Source organism: Mastomys coucha, unplaced genomic scaffold, assembly GCF_008632895.1.
Source record: "Mastomys coucha isolate ucsf_1 unplaced genomic scaffold, UCSF_Mcou_1 pScaffold6, whole genome shotgun sequence".
NCBI classification, from domain to species: domain Eukaryota; kingdom Metazoa; phylum Chordata; class Mammalia; order Rodentia; family Muridae; genus Mastomys; species Mastomys coucha.
Window position 1 is genome coordinate 59909762 of NW_022196912.1, and position 20344 is coordinate 59930105.

At 39.8% G+C, this 20344-nt stretch overlaps 1 protein-coding gene across 27 annotated transcripts in view; it reads left to right on the forward strand.

Moving 5' to 3' along the window:
- Nrcam (neuronal cell adhesion molecule) overlaps positions 1-20344 on the forward strand; it is a 283437-nt gene that overhangs the window by 107697 nt on the left and 155396 nt on the right. For 2 of the 27 annotated variants that reach the window (XM_031357033.1, XM_031357032.1), the window contains exon 1: positions 15482-15621. The exons of the other annotated variants lie outside the window; for them this stretch is intronic. The gene's annotated coding sequence lies outside the window, so the exon portion shown is untranslated. Of the gene's footprint in view, positions 1-15481; positions 15622-20344 lie in introns of those variants that run through there. 27 annotated transcript variants of the gene reach the window in all.

Below are 20344 nucleotides of genomic sequence, written 5' to 3' on the forward strand. Positions count from 1 at the left end.
GCAAATTCTCTCTAAAAGTTAATTTATCTGCTCAAGAAGTTTCAGAGGAGAAGAATGTTAGTATGTGGCCTACAGAATGTTCTTGTGATGTTTGATAAAGAATGTGGCTACTTTCTGGTTTTGTCCAAAAATAATAATAATAATAATAATCTGCCAGAGGCAAATTAAAGAGTTATCTATTAACAGCTTTGGCAGAGATTTCCACACAATCTAGTATATCTTGCAATCAGGGACTCTTAGCAAACATGTCTTGCAGGTGTTCTGGCTATCTTAAGCAAGCAAGCACTGTTTACAGAAGCAGAAGCAGCAGTTAGTATTGTGACCGTTATCTTGCATAAACAACAGTTTTGTTAAAGTTGTAAATACTAGGCAACAACAAGAACAGCCCTCAGTATTCTGGGACGTTATGTGTCCTTGGATGATCAGGGCTTATAAGTTAGAGGCAATTTTCTCTTATAGGTTTCTTAAACATAGTAATTTAAACTTAAAGCATAATGCTAGCTTCTACACATCCCGTTGTTTTTTATGAAAGAATTGAAGCAGAGGAACTTGACTGTAAAGTCAGTTAGAATTGACCCATTCACAAAATTTGCCTATTGCCTCTGATTTGGAACTGTATCCTGGAAGTCTCCATTTTGTGTACCCCTGGATCTGTTGGATCCTACTGCAAGAGTCCAATCTAAAACAATGGCTTCCTATAGTGATTACTTAACAGAAAGAATGCCTTCTCATGCTACTGTTTCTGCGACATACGGAAGATGAATTTCCAAGAAAGACTTTGAGAAAAATGCAAACAAAACAACCCCACAAAAACCAAAACAAAAAACCAAACAAACAACAAACAAAAAACTTACCAAGTGCAAAGCAAACTATCTGAGAAAGTGTGAATTATGCTTAAAATATTTACAGCAAGAAACTTTCAGTTAAGAACCTCGCCTCTCATTTTCATGCTATAATGCCTTAGCCTTTTTGGCTCCATAACAAAATATCACATACTGGGCAGTTTATATACTAAGTAGTTTGTTTCCACCAAAGTCTAAGAACCATCAGCTTTGCTGTCTGGGGAATCCCTCTTCCTAGTTTGCAGATGGATGCTTTCTAGATGTATCCTCACACAGCAGAGAGAGTAAGAGAGTGGAAGGACAATAGGAATTAGTTTTCCTGTATTCTATACAGATCCTAATCTCATATGAGCCATACCATCCTGACATGATTACTTCCAAAAAGGCTAGTCTCTAAGGTCTGTGGATCATTAGGGTTTCAACACATAATCTGGAAGGATGCAAGGCTTCCATTGCACAGAGTTCCTATCATGTGAGTGACAGGAATTTCGGGTACATTTAGAATGTTTCCTGTCCAAGAATATTTTGTTCTAAAGGGGTCAAATTAACTGTTTTCACGTGAATTATGTCATAATCTAAGTCAACTTAGAATCTATAGTTATACTTGAAGTTAATATCAGTAATTTAAGCTCAATGATTGTAATTCATTTTCAGGATACTTTAATTATATATAACTTTGGGAAGAACATATACATTGTGCCTTTTTCCATGAGAAGAAACCAAACCTAAATATATCATATGGCCAGCACCATATCATGCTTTAAAATGAGCAAATTTCTGCAATTCCAGCACTCAGCACATAGATGCTGACTTCAAGGCCACTCTGGATTATACAGCAAAATTTTATCTTAAAGCTGAGGTGGGTAGGGGAAATGGACTTAGGTAAAATGCTTATACTCGCTGATCTTTGCAACTGTGGCACTGTTCACAGTTTGTGAACCAGTATTTCTTTGTACATTGGAGATAGTATCACTAATCTATATCACAAGTGGTGGCTGAAGATCAAAAGCAACGTTATAAATACAATGCTTTACATGGTACCTAGACACAGTGAGGATCTCATTCATTTATTCACTCACTCACTCACTCACTCACTCACTCACTCACTCACTCATTTTTTCATTTTGTCTTTCAATAAATAATTGTGTATCTCCTATATGTTTTTTTTAGGAACTCAGGATAAGAGAAAAGCTTCCTGTTTTTACTCAAAGTTTCTAACCTACTATCAAGGGTCAGATAATAAATCATGCATTGGAAAATTGTAAACTGGGGCTGGTTTCCAGAATGAGATTTGCATCCTAAAGAAATCCCTCTGGTACTCCATGTGGAACACACTGTGGGAGGCCAGAGGGGAAGCAGGCCATCCTGGAAGCAGGATGTTGTTTCAGTACTGAAGGGGAGAGACAAGAGTGGCTTCTGTAGACGGTTAGAAGAGAAGTAGGTGGGTTCAGGAAAAGTCTAGACGCATATCCATGGGATTTACTGATGTTAGAGCAAATGGTAAGGTGTCTAAAATTTTACTAGTACAGGTGTTTGCAACTGCTATAAAGAAATGGGTATGGGGAAAACAAGAACAGTCCAGGATGACTCCTGATTTTATAAGTTGAACAACTGAGTCATGCTACTTACTAAAGTTATATTAGGGAAGTAACAGGTTTGTCACCAACAGGGAAAAAAGTTAATTTTCAAGAAATCAATTGCTGTGATACTACTATAAAATACGGTAAACATTGTATAAAATATAAAAATGTGTGCTTATGTAGTTTTTAATGGCAGCCATTGGAAATATTGTATGCCAAATCATTTTCTTCATAGCACTGTAAATATAAAAAATATATCACAGAGCAACCTTTCTGACTCTAAGCAAACCTAGTATTTTATATGTTTACTTTCTTTAGTAGTTTTAATGTTGGGCCACCAGCTGTAACATTTGAAGGAAAATTCTTCTTGATTTTGAAACAGAATCCTGCTTAGTCACTCTTTGCTTGGATTGTACATAAAATTTGCATGTGTGCTTTTCACTGGAGATTAGGTAATTAAGATGCTCTTAATACTGCAGAAGAAACACTACAGTTCTCATTATCTTAACAGACAGGAGGGCTCTAGAGATTTGAAACTAAGATGTTATCTTTGCTTCCAAGTTAGCAAAATTTATAACTTTGTAGATCTTTGATGATTTGTGCAGAAATCGTCTTAAATCAATTCCTAGAAAACAGAACATTCTTCAAAATAATGGCTCTAATCCACACTAGGGGTGGCTTTGTTATTAGCAACACTCAAGCACTAACAACCCACAGGCAGGAGCGAGTGGTCTTTTAATCTCTGCTTGGAGGGATCCCCCGGGCAGTGTCGGGATGAGGACGCAGCTGTTTGTGCTTTCTGTAAGTGTGGTATGGGAACCTCACTCTGGGGCTGATTAATGGGGCTGAGCAGTCCACGTAATTACATCACAGCGTTTGTACTGGAAATACAGAGAGACAAATATTTTCTTTTGTTAAATGCGTATTTCATTTTGGTATTAAATTCCTTTCACTGGCTTATTAAAAGTCAAAGGAATTCAATATGACTTATGACTTATTCTACAGTCTACAATCATAATTGCTGCTTTACCTTAATAAATCCTTAGTTAATTATTTAAGCCTGTCATAGATATCAGTAGGTTTTTATGCCCCGATATGATGGCTAGTCTTCACTGTCACCTTGACTATGTTGGGAATTATGTAGGCTATTGATGAAGCACACCTCTGGGTATGTCCGTAAGGATATATCTGGAAAGGATTATTAACCTTAACAGGGTTCAGGGAACAGGCAGCCCGAATGTGGACAGCATCATCCTGAGACATAGAATAAATGGGTGGGAGGGGGTGAAGGAGAAAGCCAAGGGAGGACTAGATTTCCCTTTCTCTGTTGTCTGGTCTGCAATGAAGCAAACTGCTTTTCTCCACCACATGATCCAGGTATTAGGTGTTCTGTGCAAGCACACGGACCACAAACCCATGGGCCAAGAACTCTGAAACCATGAGGCAAAATGATTATTTCTTGCTTTAAGTTGTTTTTTTTTTTTCTGAGTCTCAACCATAACAAAATGGTAACTAATATACCCTCTTTAGGTTCAGCTCTTTTTCTAAGTTGTCAGAAATGGAAATGAAACACAAAAGAAGTCATAATTTATTTCAATCCCAAAACCAATCAAATATTTTATGCTGAGCAGAGAAAGCCCCTAATCAGGTCAATCCAGCATAGTGTTGCCTTTTGTTCCTCTACGCTTAAGGGATGGAGTTAGTGTCTTCTTTTTTTTTAAACTTATTTACTTTATTTATATTTTAAAATATATTTATTTTATTTATATGAGTATACTGTAGCTATCTTCAGACACAGAAGAAGAGGGCATCAGACTCCATTACAGATGGTTGTGAGCCACCATGTGACTGCTGGGAACTGAACTCAGGACCTCTGGAAGGGCAGTCAGTGCTCTTAACTGCTGAGCCATTACTCCAGCCCTAGTGTCTTCTATAAGAGACCTTAAAATCCCATTTCTCTGGAGAGTAGATGGTGGCTCCTGAAAGCGGGAGGATCGAACTTATCCCCAGAATTCCACAGATGATCAAGTGTTTATATGATACATTTGCTTAGTGCTAAGGACTGTTCAGAATGCCAGGGAAATATTGGAGAATGACCAAAATGGATGAGCTCCTGAATTCAGCACATGTCCCACTTGGTGGGGAGCCTGTGTTCCTCAATCATTAAGTTACCCATTTTGTGTAACACTATGAAAAGAGAAATTCTGCAAAGTAAAGTATGACAAGCTATTTGATGGAGGGTGATGTAATTTCACAGTTGTTAAAATGTAAAAGAAGAGAAGGAAGATTAAAGAAACAGAGAAAAGGGGAAAGAAATGAGGGTGGTTGGAGAAAGGAAGAGAAAAGGATGGAGGAAGAGAGGGATATCCCTTTACCTAGCAAGAGCCCCAAAATTCAGGCCCAAGGAGACTTTCTCCTCCATTTATTACCCCAGAGGCTTCTAAAGTGCTATTTTTGCCTTTGATTCTCTTAAGCCAGAGAACACTCTTCCCTGATGTACTCTTTTATTCTATCAGCCTCTAAAATTAAATCTTTATGAAGTTTGTGTTCCCAGCCTAAGCATTACACAATCTCCTTGATGGCCAGATAAGGCTAAGTTCCCATTGGTTCCTCTGGAACCTAATCACAGTCCAACAGAACTTATCTTTCTTCAGGATATGTCTGTTATCCCTCTGGTTCTTCACATCTGGAATTTTCCTACACACACATTCATGCACTCACCACATACACACTATATGCATGCACGCACACACGCACGCACCCACACACACACCCACGCATACATGCGCAGGAACATTCATACCTCTTCTTTGCAGTATGAAGCATTAAATCTCAAGTCTTTCTCTAAAATCCTTCTTTACTCTTGGCAGCTCCCAGCAGGGACACATACCAGGAGCACTGCAGTAGGCATTATCTCATATTTCTTATTCTCTTTTTGTGTGCCAAGCCCATACTGATTTGTGCTCAAGAATTACAAAAATGAATATAAAATGCTTCTCTCCACCTTATGGAGCACAATCCTGGTGAGATTTTATTGGAATATGCACACAGTATGGGGGAGTGGGTTCCAGAGCGCAGAGTGGGGATCTAAAGGACTGTTGCAGGTCTACCAAACTAAGCTCTCAGGACCAAGGAGAGCGTCCTGCATGCTTCGGTAAGCTTTGAAAAGGCTCAAAACTCCCTGCCCTGCCTTTACAAATGATGCTGGCTTAAAGAAAGTCCTATTGGAGAAACACGTTTGGATCTCTTCTAGCTAGGAAGATGCTGAAGAGTCTATAATCTGCCACGAATTGAGATCAGATGATTAGTTAAAAATATAAAGTATTAGCAGGTATTTTGGGCTCAAATCACTGGGAACTGTTTCTCTTTCTATATACTTTGAGATTAAATACCAGTGTTTTATTTTCTCATGCTTTAGGGGACTGGAGACTTGAGTTTTGAACTATCCATCTGGTGATTGTGATGTGTTTTCCTAAAGTCTTGTCTCCTCAAAATGTGTTGTAAATTTTCTAGAGTGGCACAATCCAATAGAAATATAATTTGAGCCATGTATGTAGTTTTAAAACTTCTAATAGCCACATAATTTTCAAAAGCAAAGGGAGGGTGGACACAACTTTTCCTAGTAAACTTAAAGCATTATTATTTTACCATGCATGGGGTGAATTTTAAAAAATGCAATACATGATTTCGTTTCCCTCATTAATTTTTTAAAATCCCACACAATTTATGTTTATACAATATGTTGCCTTGTGGACTGGCCATGTAATAATGTGCTTGATTCCTAGCCTTATTATAGGCTGCTGGGTTAGGCAACTCTTGACATTAAAGGGCCTGCCTGGATCTCCCTTTGGTCATCTTGTCAGTCTTTACAAACCTCATCCAGTGTATTGGCTGGAAGAACACCATCACTGAATGAGAAGATGACAAGACCACTCCATTTGCTCTTCTCTTTACAGCCAAGTAGGAGGGGGGAGGAGAGAATAACCTAGAAGAATTGACCAGCTAATCAACCATTTTTGTGAGTACATTTTTTTGTGGGTTAGTAAGTTATGGTAAAATCATCTATATGGTGTTGCTTAATATTTAGGAAAAAAATTGCATTAGATATTACACCTTTACAAGGCAAATATTATAAAGTTTCTGAGCATGTATTGCTGTTACTTTTCTGGCTCTTCTTTGGTATTTTCCTATATACACATTTACGTAATGTATTGTAATGAAAGACTACTTAAGGATAAGAGAGATGGCTCAATCTGTGAGGTACTGCCACATAAGCATGAGGACCTGAGTCTAATGTATAGCATCCTTGTAAAAGCCAGGTATCATTGTGTATGCCTGCAATCTCAGCAGCTGGGAGGCAGAGAAAGGAAGGTCCTTAGGGCTTTCTGAGCAGCTAGACTAGCTGAATCCACAAGCCCCAGAATTGATGAGAGACCCTGTCTCAAAAGTAAGGGAGAGACGGTAGACACAGCACATTGACCTCTGGCCTCTACATGCATGTGCATACAGGTTCATATGCACATACACACCACACACACACATGTGCACACCATGCCCGCCATGAGCACTGGAGGCTAGTGGATTCAAATAATTGTATTTCTACATTTGTTAAGTTTAGTTTTCTTGCTTGCTTGTTAGCTGGCTCCCTCCCCCTTTCTCTCTCTCCCTCTCTCCCCTTCTCATCCACCTTGTTTCCTCCCCTCTCTTTCTTTCATTCTTTTCTTGAGACCATCTTGCTCTATGACCCAGGCTGTTGTTCAACTTACTATTTAGCCCACACTGACCACAAACTCATAGTGATCTTCCTTGGTCTCCTGAGTGCTGGGACTATAGGTGTGAGACACCTTGCCCAGCATAAACTTAGGTTCTTAAGTAAGCAAGTTAGTTAGTAAGTCTTCAGTTTCCTTATCTGTAAAATGAAGGGATTGGGCCTGAAAGTTTTAAATTCCTCCCTTTCTACCTAAATTGCATTGACACTGCCTCTTAAACAATTCCTTAGCCATTATCTCTTACCCATCCCCCAGTCCCTTACTTCTAGGCTTTGCAAGTTCTTGCTTTGAGAGCCACAGCTAGTATCTTTAGCAACTTCTTAAATGTATCCTATCCTGTTCCTATGCTTCAAAGAAACATTTCTAAGTAGAACTCAGATCATTTATATTTAATGTCCATGGTGGCTCTAACAGCCCACAGTAATTGGCATGGCTTAGTTTTATTTCCAAATCCTGGGTTCCATCATTTACATTCCTTCTCTGGCTTCCTGACTGCCATACCTCACAGGCATAACTTGGCTTTTAGTACTACCTTATTTTGTTTGGCCATTGGTAATCCAGGACGCAGGTACAAAGCAGGGTATGTGTGGGGGGTGTGCACCTTAATCTGGATACTGGCAAGTCAGAAATGAGGATACTTGGGGATTCATGACCAGATCGTCTAGCTGAAACAGAAAACTCCAAATTAATGAGAGAACTTGTCTAAAAAAAAGTGGAAGTAATAAACAAGGAGCCCCCACATAAGCAAGCAAATCAAGCAGGCAAACGATACCCTACATATACATGCATATACCACATATATACTCATGTTATCTTCAGATTCTGTATGAGTGGGATATAAGAAATATAATGATTTTATATTTAGAAATGGAGATATTTAGAATAAATCGAAGTATTTCATATTTAAAATCTGAAATAGTCTAAAATTTGAAAGAATTCTTTTCCTGAACATTTTATATAAAGGATATTTAACCGATACTATAAACAGTAAAATGATCAGTTTTCTTATTTGAACTGTATCTTCACTCAATTTTTTTTTCCTTGCATGGGATTAAATCTGTCAGGGACTCAAATTGTTTACCTCTATTCTCCTGGTCCTGCGAAGTTGCTTCATTAAAAGTCCCATGTTCTGAGAGATGTATGTATAGTGATAAGTCATTAGGAGTTGGATTAATACTATATCAACTTAGCAGAATAATAGTTGTAGATTCTTCCCAAGGCCCTATGACCTGTCTAGCCACAGCTTCTTGGCTCAGATAGTGATGCCTGATATGGGTTTCAACTTGTGGAACAGTCCTTAAATTCAATCAGATTGCTCCATTTTCATCATATCAGAGAAGTTTTGTTTTTTTTTTTGTAGTAGATAGCAATTAACACAGAGGCTACAAACAGTCAAAGTGTGGAGAAGTGTGGAGAATAAGAGAACCTTCCTCTCAGGGATTGTTGAAAAACCAGGGTAGAAAAGTTGTGAGAGCCTGAGGTTTGCAGATAACAACAGTAAAGCAATATTTTCTGGTTACACCAAGGCAATTGCATGTATGAAATCACAGCAGTTGTGACAGCAGTTGCAAAATCTGCACAAACTCAAATCACACAAAATCCCAGCCCGTAGTGGGGAAGAGGACATGAGGTTCCCTCCAGCCCCCCAGCAAGGAGCTATGGGCAATTGATAGCTGCGAGAAGAGAGTTAGTTTTCTTTAAGAGTGTGACCCTGTAGGTCAGCCACATTCAGTGGAAGGCTGCACATTAAAGAGGCAAATGAGCAGCACAAATTGTACTGGATGGCTTTAAAAGATTTTGTTTAAAGCAAGGTTGGCTGAAGAGATAGGTCAGCAGTAAAGAGCACTTACTACTCTTACAAAAGACCCAACTTTGGTTCCCAGAAACCATATCTTGGCTCACAACAATCTGCAACCATAGTACAAGGTATATCTGACAACCCTCTTATGACCTCCTTAAGTACCAGGAATACAAGTGCTATGTAGACATACTTGCAAACAAAACACCCATACACAAAACAATTAAAGAAAAAAAAGAGAACACAAAATTGGGTAGGTAGGAAAGACAGAATGGATTTGGGAGGTGTTGGGGGAGATAAGTGGACATGAACTATTCTATGGACTAAGTCAAAACCTGTCTAAGACATCAAGGAGACTTCCATATTGGCTTCTCCCTCAGCTTTATCCTTGATTTCATAGAATTATAGACAAGAAAAATGATTTCTTAATTTCTTAAGTATAGGTTTGTTTACATATGAGGTTAAAGTCTTTGCCATAACTGTCAATGCAAATGAGGCATATGGTTTGATGCCATGGTATACAACCTCAGTCAGGACCCTGAGACAGCCCAGGCTACAGAGCATTAAAAACTTTTTTGGGGGGGAGGGTGTTCCACATTTACTGATTGTATGTGTGTATGGAGAGGTGAGAGAGTCAGCTCATGCATGTGTTTTAGTGTCCCATGTCCCTAGAAGCCAGACAAGGACATTAAATTCCCTGGAGCTGGAGGTATGGGTGCTGGGATCTGAACTGGGGACCTCTGGAAGAGCAACAAGGGCTGTTGACTGCTGAGACACCTCTTCAGCCCCAAAGTCATCTCTTCACTCAAAATGCATTTCTCATTATTCATTTGTAACTAACTTATTTGAACATCTAAAGAAAATGTCAAAGTTATTTTTTGTTTGTTTGTTTGTTTTGTTTGTTTGTTTGTTTTAGCTAAAAATGATCCTGCATTCTGAATTTTACTCTTTGTTTAGAAAATTTTAAAGCTGTATGAGGGAACTGAGAGGCACTGGATTCTATAGATCTACCTAGGATTAGGCTAGGTTTCCCCATATAAATGTACTTATAGTTAGGGAGGTTTCCTGTAGAATCTGGCAGGATAGGAAAGCATGATTGGTGAGCACAGCACCAAGGGAGGGGATCCAAACCAGGAGAGACGTCTAGCATTTCATAACCTTGCCATTGGTACCCAGCATGTAAAAGCCTCTCGCACACAATAACTGTTGCAAAGTTGTTTTAGTAGTTATTTCCTACAGTTACCTCTAAAGTTGTTCATCTTTCTGGCTTGCATCCTTTTAAAATATTTTTTAATTTTTCATTGTCATAATTTTGTAGACACTGCATCCATTCTTCCTGGTATGTACAAATGGCTGCAAACATGCCAAAGAACAGACGCCCTGTCACAAAAAGCGTCAAATTGGATTAGACAGCCGAGAACCAGCACTTGGCGGGTGGAAGAAGCTTAAGGTCCTGCCATGGATTTGCCTGCCTCAGTTATGCAAATGAGTTGATGGGTATTTGACATCCTTTTAAATATGAGTAATTAACTACAGAAAATAAGGTCAGCAAAACCTTGAACCAGAGAGACTGGGTTTGAATGCAGCAGAGGTCATAGCCCACTAGCAACTCACATAGCCCAATACACACGCACAACAAGCCTAGAGTTGCATTTGTATGTAAGGTCACTTCAAATAAGAGATGGATGGAGAATCTTCTCAGAAATAGGGTCTGGAATGGGGATGGGTCATTGACGATGTGCTCTTGTTCGTGTTATTAAGCCCTATGAAAGATGTGGGCCTTCTGCTCCTTGTGGAAAATAAAAAGGAGAAACAAAGAGTTCAGGCAACAAAGGGCAGCTGTGGGCATTTATTGTCGAAGTGTAGGTGATGTATCTTCCTATGTGTGAGTTGTGGCCTCCCCTAGGAATGCAATTGGAGATAAATGAAAGGCACTGTGCAGTCAGTTTATAGCGACACCCAGGGTCTGTGCATCAGCTGGAGGGAAGCAGTAAATCTGAAAACATTGAAAAAGCATTTTCCTCTTCACTCCTCTGGACTTGGCTCAGAAGAGACAAAAGAAGTTGCAGTAGCTTTGAAGACTTCCCCGTGCGATGAGCAGCTAGACCCTGTCCTCGTCCAAAAGATGGTAGAGAGATCAAAATAGCCAAGGCTGCTTTCTCCTGAGCATTTTCAAAGATTCTTTTCCTCCTGGGCAGCCAGCCAGCCTCTTGCCTCTGCAGGGAAATTGCAAAGAGAAGAAGCTGGCGGAACAGATGCACAGGACATGAACCAGCCAGGTGATGAATTGAAGATAAACTCAATTTTCAATTGTTGTGAAGGGAAGAAATAGAAAATCTCCTATCTGTGCTATGAAGAAAAATACATCGGTGGCAGAAAGGTCTCTTCCTCTGTAAAGCTCGTGATCATGGCTTCTTATGTGACATGCGTGGTCAAAATGAAGGTGTATACAATGTGGAACTGATGTCCTAATATCTGTGGCTTGAGAGGTATGCCCATCAACACTAATACTAAGATTATAAACTAACAGATTCTAGCTCTACAATATTCATGCCCATCAGTGGGAAAAAAAGGTAAAGACAGCTATCCTTGAGTTTAATGAATAAGTATCCTGTAATTCTGTGTAAGTTTTTATACAGAATCATATGCAGGAAAGCAGGGCCACTTAAATCAGATGCTCATTGGTGGGAGTATAGCCAATGGGTAGCTTCTACATGCAAAGTACAAGATTTGATGGAAGAATTACAGAAATAAGATTCTAAGTTAGTAAGAATTACTCTTCTTTCAATTTTGGGGGTTGAACCTACAGTCTCATACATACTAGGCAAGTATTCTATCACTGAATTATATCCCTAGTACCTTTTCATTTTTTTTTTTATTTTGAGGCAAATTTTTGCAATGTTGCCACTGATGTCCTTTGCTCTCTTACCAAGGCTACTTTGAACTTGCAGTTCTCTTGTCTCAGCTTCCCATGTGTTGCTATTATAGATGTGTGACACCAGATTTGGCTGAGAATGGCATAACAAACAAACAAAGAGACAAACAAGCAAACAATAAAATGACAAAACAAGGCAATGTATACATTATGATGTAAGAGCTAGAAAATGAGCTGTCAGGTCAGAGAGACCATTCCTAACAGGCAGAATCTTCAGTTAAATCAAGTCCTCTAGGCAAATAGACTTGATCCAGATGTTGATGGAAGATACAGATTTAAGCAAATGAGAAGGAATAGGAATGTGTCTGGAAACTGCAACTGTAGGTGAAACTGGGAAGCTGTGTTTGGGGCCAGCAAGATAGAGTAGTTTAAGATGCATGACAATCAGCTGAGACTTATACATAGGGTTGGCAGTGTGAGGATTAGGAATAGCAGACCAGGGAATTGATTCTATGGATAACAGAAAGATCTTGGCCTTCAGCACACTCTCTTGTGCACACACATCTCCACATTCAGATAACAATTGTAAGGTAACCTGATAAAATGGAGACTGATTATTGTGAATAATGCTCTTTCCTATATAGTGTTGTCGTCTAATGGAAGAAAAGATGGGCGAAGAATATGCTGACCTAAAACATAAAATCATTCTAACTTAGATAGGGACTGGGGATGTATCTCAGTTCATAGAATGCCTGCCTATGACCCATAGGGCCCTCAGTCCAGCACTGTAGAAGCACAAGGCTGGGACTCCAGGTGGAAGGAGGGGGTGTTCAAAAAGACTTTCAAGAGTGTCCTGGGGTACATAGTGAGTATGGGGGCATCCTGGGCTAATGAAACCCTGTCTCAAAGTGAAACCAAAGGAAACCTAATAATAACAAAATAAAGGCTATGAAGGTGGATGAGCTCAGGGTACATCTCTTCTGTTCTGGAAGAGTGCCTGAAAGCACATTCGCTCACCCCTCCACTCTGACAGTCAGGTTTGTTTTTTCCTATTACACATTAGCATGGCATATCTGCTTATGGAGGTGCATGTTTGTATAGTTTGTGAATATTCACTTATTTATCCTAGAATTTACTCTGAAGAAATGCAGGATTAGGCTCTTTTACAGATGAGGCAATGGAAACACTGAGTATGAATGTTCTGATCACCTCTCTCGACAAATGTTTTGCTATGTATTTTGTACTTAAGTAGAAATGTATATGGAAGGAGCACATCTAACACTATGCATTATGAGTCTGGTCATCCCACGTAGAAAGTCAGTTACACACTAAACATGGGAAGCTGAGAAGCAGAAAGCACAGGATGTAATTTGCAATCCTAAGGTGCCATTTTCCTTCTCCCCAAATTTAAGTAAGTAGGGGAAGGAGAGTTAATAATCTAATGATTCAAAATGAGATACCCCAAATCACAGTCTTAAATAAGGGACAGCTTTTTACTTGGGGTTTGAGATGGCAATAGTTACTGTGATTCCATTTTTCTAATAATGAGGTAACGATAAGATAAAGAATTTATCCAAAGGCTCCCCTCATGCATGGTGGGAGAACAGGCCTGCATCAGTTGGATGTTACCCATTCTTGTCATAAAATAGATTAGATGATGGATTTCGAAGAGCCCATTAAGCCCACTCCCTTTATTTACACCCCTCCCAAAACAACAACAAAACCAAGCTGTTTAGAATAGCTTACTGTGTAACACAGTTGCAAAGGCTTGGTCACAGTGGGAGCTAGGGCGGGAAAGCATTTCGCATTTAATGGGTCGGAAGCTGTAGTGAAGCAGTGTGCTGAAATAATTCTGATTAGGCTCGGTCAGTCAAGCTGCATAATGGGGCTCCTCTCTCCTCCATTCAGCCCTCACTGTTCAGAGCCCAGCCACAGCTTAAAGTGCCACTCCAAGTACTCCTCACACCACTCTTGCCAACCCTTCAAGTTGGTGTGTGAGGCTATTCTTACCTATGAGAATAACTAGCCAGGAGAGGAAACGGCTATGCTCACATATTCACAGAAAAAAACGTGAGCAAATTCTGTTTTCTGATGGAAACGTTCATTTAAAGCTTTTCCCTGACTGTAGGGATGACTGGAAAGTACCAACATGGATAATGACTATAAGCAGTCCTCTTCCTGGGATGCTCTTGGTGTCCGTGGTGTGAGCTACGGCAGCAGCCAGGCAGCTACTTATTTTCTGTTCTCTCAGTTGATGCAACTAATAACACATGCACTGAGCAGTGATGTATAATCAAGAGGAAAGAACGCTAACACTTTCCTCCTCTATTCACTTTATCTTTTAGAAGAATTAAAAATGAGAAGTGATTTTCTATTTGCAATTTTCACTTGGCACAATCCCAAGCTAATTAGGACATATAAAGTGGAGAACCAGATGTGCAGAGAGAGGGAGCCGTCTGGAGTCTGATGTTTCTACTCGGTTGGCTTTGGAGGTCCTGCGGCCCTGGCTTGGGTTGTCTCGGACAATATGCTTTGAAGGAGGTTGGGTTACAGGTTGATCGTGCTTTTGTGAACTAGTGTATTATTCTAAGCAGATCTCGAGAAATATTGAAAAGTGTTGCAAAGAAATATATCCACCCGTTGTTCACAGTGGTCATGGAATAATGTAGAACAGGTTTTTGGATTTGTTCTTAAGAAGTGAATAACTAGTTGAAAGTACAGTAAGTGAATCCTTTGAGCTGGAATCAGAGCTGCCAAGTGACTTCTAAAGCTACCATTCTTGAGGTTTTCCAGAGAGCCTCAAAGCTTTAAAAGTGACATTAAAAATGCAAGCGGAAGCAGGTCACTTTGAGATTTGTGGCAGCTTCAAAAATGGGCTTCCCCACCCTGTTTAAAATTCTCTCATTCCTGGGTCTTCTTAACATGAAATATAATCCTAATATAGTTCACCAAATAGCATCCCATTATTTACTGTTTTTAGTTGTGCATTTGTATACTAGTGACTCAAAAAATAATCATGTATACCATTTAAAAATTCCTACATCTTGGAAAGGTATGTATTAATGACTGTGGATAGATACCGAAGGAGCCCAGAAGAGAAGGAAAATTGAAGAATAAATGAGTAGAGGAAAGAAAGTAAATGTAGTTCTAATGTTTAATTTTACCAAGATCTCACATTAAATTAAGGAGAGGTTCTAGCTCTTTCTTTGAATGCAGTCAAAAATTAGTGTTGTGAGTCATCAGTCCGCTTGTCTTGGTCTTGAGCTGCTGCTGGGTCCTGTAAGGAAATAATGTTTCCATAGCCAAATGGGGCTTCTAAATGGTAGTTTGAATTTATGTTAAGTTTGAGAAAAGGAAAAACTCTTGGCGTATTTTCTCCTCTGTGGGTGAAAACATGGTTTTTTTTTTTTTTTTTGAAACAGTGCTACTGAAAATCATCCATTGTTTCTTTTGCTAGATGATTTTAAGCAACTAAGCAGATCTCTCTAGCTTCTAAATGGCAAGGAGGAAATGGTTAACCCCATTGTATTGCCACAAAGCCAGGCTGATCGCCCTGGGAGGCCTGAGCGGCTTTGGATTGGCTGACAGGAAGGGACTGAACATTTCGCTGCACAGAGCCCATCCAGCACAGGCTTCCATTGCCAGGGCTTTTATCTGCAGAAATGTGCTGGGATGGGCACTCTGCTTAAGGTTTTCTTTTCTTGTTTTTGCCACCGGGAGGAATGGAAAGCGGTAGAATATCTTCCCTTTTTTACAGGTACTGTCTGGGTTTGCTTGTCTGCAGAGGAAAGCAGGCTTTGACAGTCTTGCTGGGGAGGGGGACTGATTGATTTTTTTGGTCCTCCTCTCATATGTCGCTGTAACGATTAGCCAAAGCCGAATCTAGAATTGTGTTCTAACAAAAAAGGACTTGCCTTACTTAGGCTTCATGGTCTCTGTTCATTGATTTGGTTGTATTTCATGTGCTGATCTGATGACTAGATTCTGTTTTAAAAACAAGCTTGTTATCTTAGCTTGTTCATCACTCGGAAGGGGAGCTTTGGTAGGGCAATGACAGGTGGACTTGATGTGACTATTCAAGACAGCATAATGTGAATATGTTTTTAAGAAAAATGAGATGTGAGTAGCCTTGTGCTGGCTACTGGAGCACATTGGAAGGGTGTCCTGCTATGGACTTTTCAATGTTTTTTATCATTGTTCAGATATTTACTTTTAATCATATAGTGCACAGTATTTATAATACCACAAAGCCATTTCCTAATTGGGGCTCCCCCTACTTTTTCCTGTGTCCCTCATATTTTAAATAATAATTGCATATAATAATTTTTGTGTACAAGGTAAAAATGCTATGAGGCTGCTGCTGGATTGAGAAGAAGGGATTCTGATTTTACTGTCTCTGTACTAACCCAGCTTCCTCTGAACTTTGCTATGTCTGCTGCACAGTATCCCAGGATTTTCACTGAACAAGAAATTGAAAGGACTGGATCAGGGGCACACAGTCACTTAAGCCCAGAAATATCCTAGAAGATTATGTATCAGTTCCTATCAAAGAATTCTCAGATTTTGAACATTTTGAAAAGGAACATGGGAGTTGGGGATAGAGAGCTTAATGGTAGACTACCTGTCTACAATATTTGAGGTGCTGGGTTTGATCCCCAGTAGGGCCCAAATAATTTTTAATATATGAAACAAAGGGTTAGGTAGGTTTATACATAGACAGCCAAGCTATTTAAAAAAAAAAATTTGCATGGAAGTCACTATGCATTTTCCTTCCACATTCTGTGGAGCTTTCCAGTTTGTGGGATTCTGTTTGATCCTCTTACTAAACCCTGCAGGAGAGGCCTTAGCTTCTCTCTAAGACTTAAAGAGCCTTAGCAGCATGCCCTAAGTCATCCTGCTAGGGACATGCAGAGCTGGATTTCCCTCAGGCATTTCAGCCAGAGCCTGTCCCCACCCTGTGCTGATTTCATGTGTTCTGTGTTTGCCTTAATGATCAGACTGTTTGGCCTAAGCTTCTAATAGGAAGGCTCTGGCAACAGCTGGTGTGAGGTAGATTAAAGACAACACCAAAGTTTGTTTAGTTGAAAGTTTATGAGCTTGAGAGGGAATCAGGGGAAAGTTGCTGAAATACCAGAGTGTAAGAAAAGAAGTGTAATTTAAGGGCAAAGATGGTACATGGTGTTCTTGCTTCCCTCTCTTCCTAAGTCCCTTTACCTTCAGTGCAGCTCGCACCTGTCTCTGGGTCCTTCCAAGAAATCTCTATGCCTAGTAGTGATCACTGAGATAACTAGATATCTCTAGAGCACTCTTCAGAGACTTTATATTTCTATTTTATTTCTAGAAAATTAATGATTGCACGGATACGATGTACGTTCCAGGATCCTGGCTCATTTGAACTGTATGGAGAATATTACTTCTGACAGCAGACTTCTCATTCTGAATTTCATCTTCACACAACTTTGCTCAGAGTTTACGTCTACTGCCTTGCCAGTCTCATTCCCTTTGACTTTCAAGACTGGGCTTTGGTTTTTAAGGTGTCTTTCCAAGGTCCCTGAGGAAATCTCTGTATAGATGGCACTTTGTGTCATACACATCTCCGAACTGCTATGTTCAGTTTTAAAATATTGAAATGCTTTGTAGGACTTGGTGGTACAAATACTTTTTGGCTTAGTCTGTAATTCATTATTTAACATGTCCTGCTTAGTAAGAGGTTCACAGATACTGTTGTCTCTGGCATTGGCATAACATAGTCAAGCAAATTCTGGTAGTTTTGTAAAAACTATTTAAAATGGCCTAGACATCTGAGTGATGATTTTTTTATAATTTTATTGATATGAAGATGGGTGAGATATAGGTGTTGTGGTACATGCCTATAATCTCCACATCTGGGAGACTGAGGCATGCATGCCTATAATTTCAGCATTCCAGAGACTGAGGCAAGAGAGTTATTCTGAATTTAACACTAACCTATATTACATAGCATAATGAGTTCTAGGCCAATCTAGTTTACAGAGGTAGATTCTTTTAAAAAAAAATAACTGAAATTGTATGTAAATATCTCATCAAATATTTTTCCCAATCTTAAATGATTATTTAAGAATGAAAGACCATTCTTTTGTGTCTCCTTCCAGAAGTGCTAAGGAAATCTGACCTCTAATGTATTTTACTTCAAGCTTACACATAATGTTACCATTCTATGGGGTCCTCAACGCTCCTAATGCTGAGATCCTTACATATAGTTCCTCATGTTGTCCTGACCCCAAACCTTAAAATTATTTTGTTGCTACCTCATAACTGTATTTTTCTTACTGTTGTTAATCATAATGTAGACATCTGTGTTTTCTGATGGTCTTATGTAACCCTCTGAGGGTCAGTTGACCCCCAAAGGTGTAGTGACCCATAGGTTGAAAACAACTGCTGTAAAGACCAAGGTAGGTGTTGTGTGTGTGTGTGTGTGTGTGTGTTTCCCTTTTCTCATAAGAGCCATTTCCAGAATTTTCCCATTGGGAAGTAGGGCTTGCTACCAGCTTCCTGGAAAGCAAGGATTTCTGCTGCTACTCCTCCTGTGAAGGGAAAGAAATCTGTCTACTCCTGTTTATCCGGTGCTTACCAGGGCTAATAAGCAAGTACTTCTAATTGCATTGAAAGTCAAAATTTTTGGTTCATGTGGCCAGAAAGCATATGAAGACTGGTCAACACACTCAGATTCAGGAGGAATGTAGAAGGTACTGACAATGGCAGCTGTTGGCCTCATCTCTGACTTCTGGAATCCCCAGTTTCTCCTTGTTGCCCTGCTGGCTAAGGAAGGGGCCTGTCTTTCCCTTATCTGTACTGTAATTCAGAGCCTTGGGGAGGATGCAGGTGACTTTACTAAGAATGGCTGCAGACATTAGTCAAGTCATTTGTATTTGGAGGAATGGGTTATGGGCTGATTTGAATATGTCTAAAGTTTACTTATTTTCACTCTTCCTTAAATTATTTGCTTTGGGGAAAAACATTATTACAGACTTGAAGGAAGAGAGACATGCAAGACTTTAAGGGACAGAAATTTTGTTGAAGGCTGAAGTATTAATTCAAATAATCAGCCACAACTAGATGAGGGACATGTTTGATGTTTGCACACTGAATCTCCACCTGTATGACATCAACTCTGAAACCCTGCACTGATCTCTTTAGGGGGCTGTTTCCTCATCATGACTCCTCGTCAGCTTCTTCCTAGAACAGACTGTTCTGTCCTCCCAAAGGACTCTCATTCCACTCAAGGTGAAAGCTAAGGACCTTGCAAGTAGGTGCTAGCTCTAGGTCATATTGAGCCACTCAGTGCCATCTCTGGCTTTGCATCTTTCTCTTCCTTTGCGCACGTTCGACCTCCTTGTTGTAAACTACTGTCTTAGATTTCTATTGCTATGAAGAGACATCATGACCATGGCAACTCCCATAAAAGAAAGCATTTTATTGGGGTTGGCTTACAGTTCAGAATTTCAGTCCATTATCACTATAGGAGGAAACACGGAAGCATGCAAGCAGACATGGTGCTGGAGAGGTAATGGAATTCTACATCTGGATTTGTCGGCTACTCAAAGAGAGAGTGCCACTAGGCCTGGCTTGAGCATTTGAAACGTCAAAGCCAACCCCCAGGAACATACATTTCTCAAGTCAGATCTATTCCAAGAAAGAAACACCTACCAATATGCTCCATGTGAACCTATGGGGGCATTTTTATTCAAACCACCACAGCTACCTTAAGGACTTTGCATTTGACAGACCTACTTGCTCAGTCTGCAAAATGTTTCACCAGTGCCCCCTCTGCTCAAGGTGTATGTGTGTGTGTGTGTGTGTGTGTGTGTGTGTTGTCAAAGATCAACACTGAGTGTTTTCTTCTGGCATTTTTCACTTTATTTTTTGAGACAGGGTCTCTCCTTTGAGCCCATAGCTCACCAGTTAGGGTATGTGTGTGTGTGTGTGTGTCTTTTTGTTTTTTCTTTCTGATTCTAGAGTCGTGAGCTTATAGATAAATGCCCTTACATGTGGCTTTCTATTAGTGTTAAGGTTCTGAACTCAGCTTCTCCTGCTTGCAAGGGAGTCATTTTTACCAACTGAGTCATCTTAGCCTCTAGTATTACTTTTCAAAGAGGCAGTAGTCTCTTATTTAAAGCTGTAGTCTCTCTTCAACTTTGCACTCCCGTTTTCTCACCATACTTATTTTTTCTTCTAACATGCCGTATTATGTGCTATGAGCATATCTATAGGCCTTTACCTTATGTGAATATAAACCATGTGAGCCTAGGAGTTTCTGCCTGTTTTGGTCTTTGTTATCTTCAAAACCTAGGGTAGTGTTTAGTTTACGATAATATTATTTGTCAGATGAGGTAAGGGTTTGTGGAAATTAAAGAAAAATATTTACTTTCTTTAACAGCAAGAAAAACGCCTGGCAGTGGTGGCGCACGCCTTTAATCCCAGCACTTGGGAGGCAGCGGCAG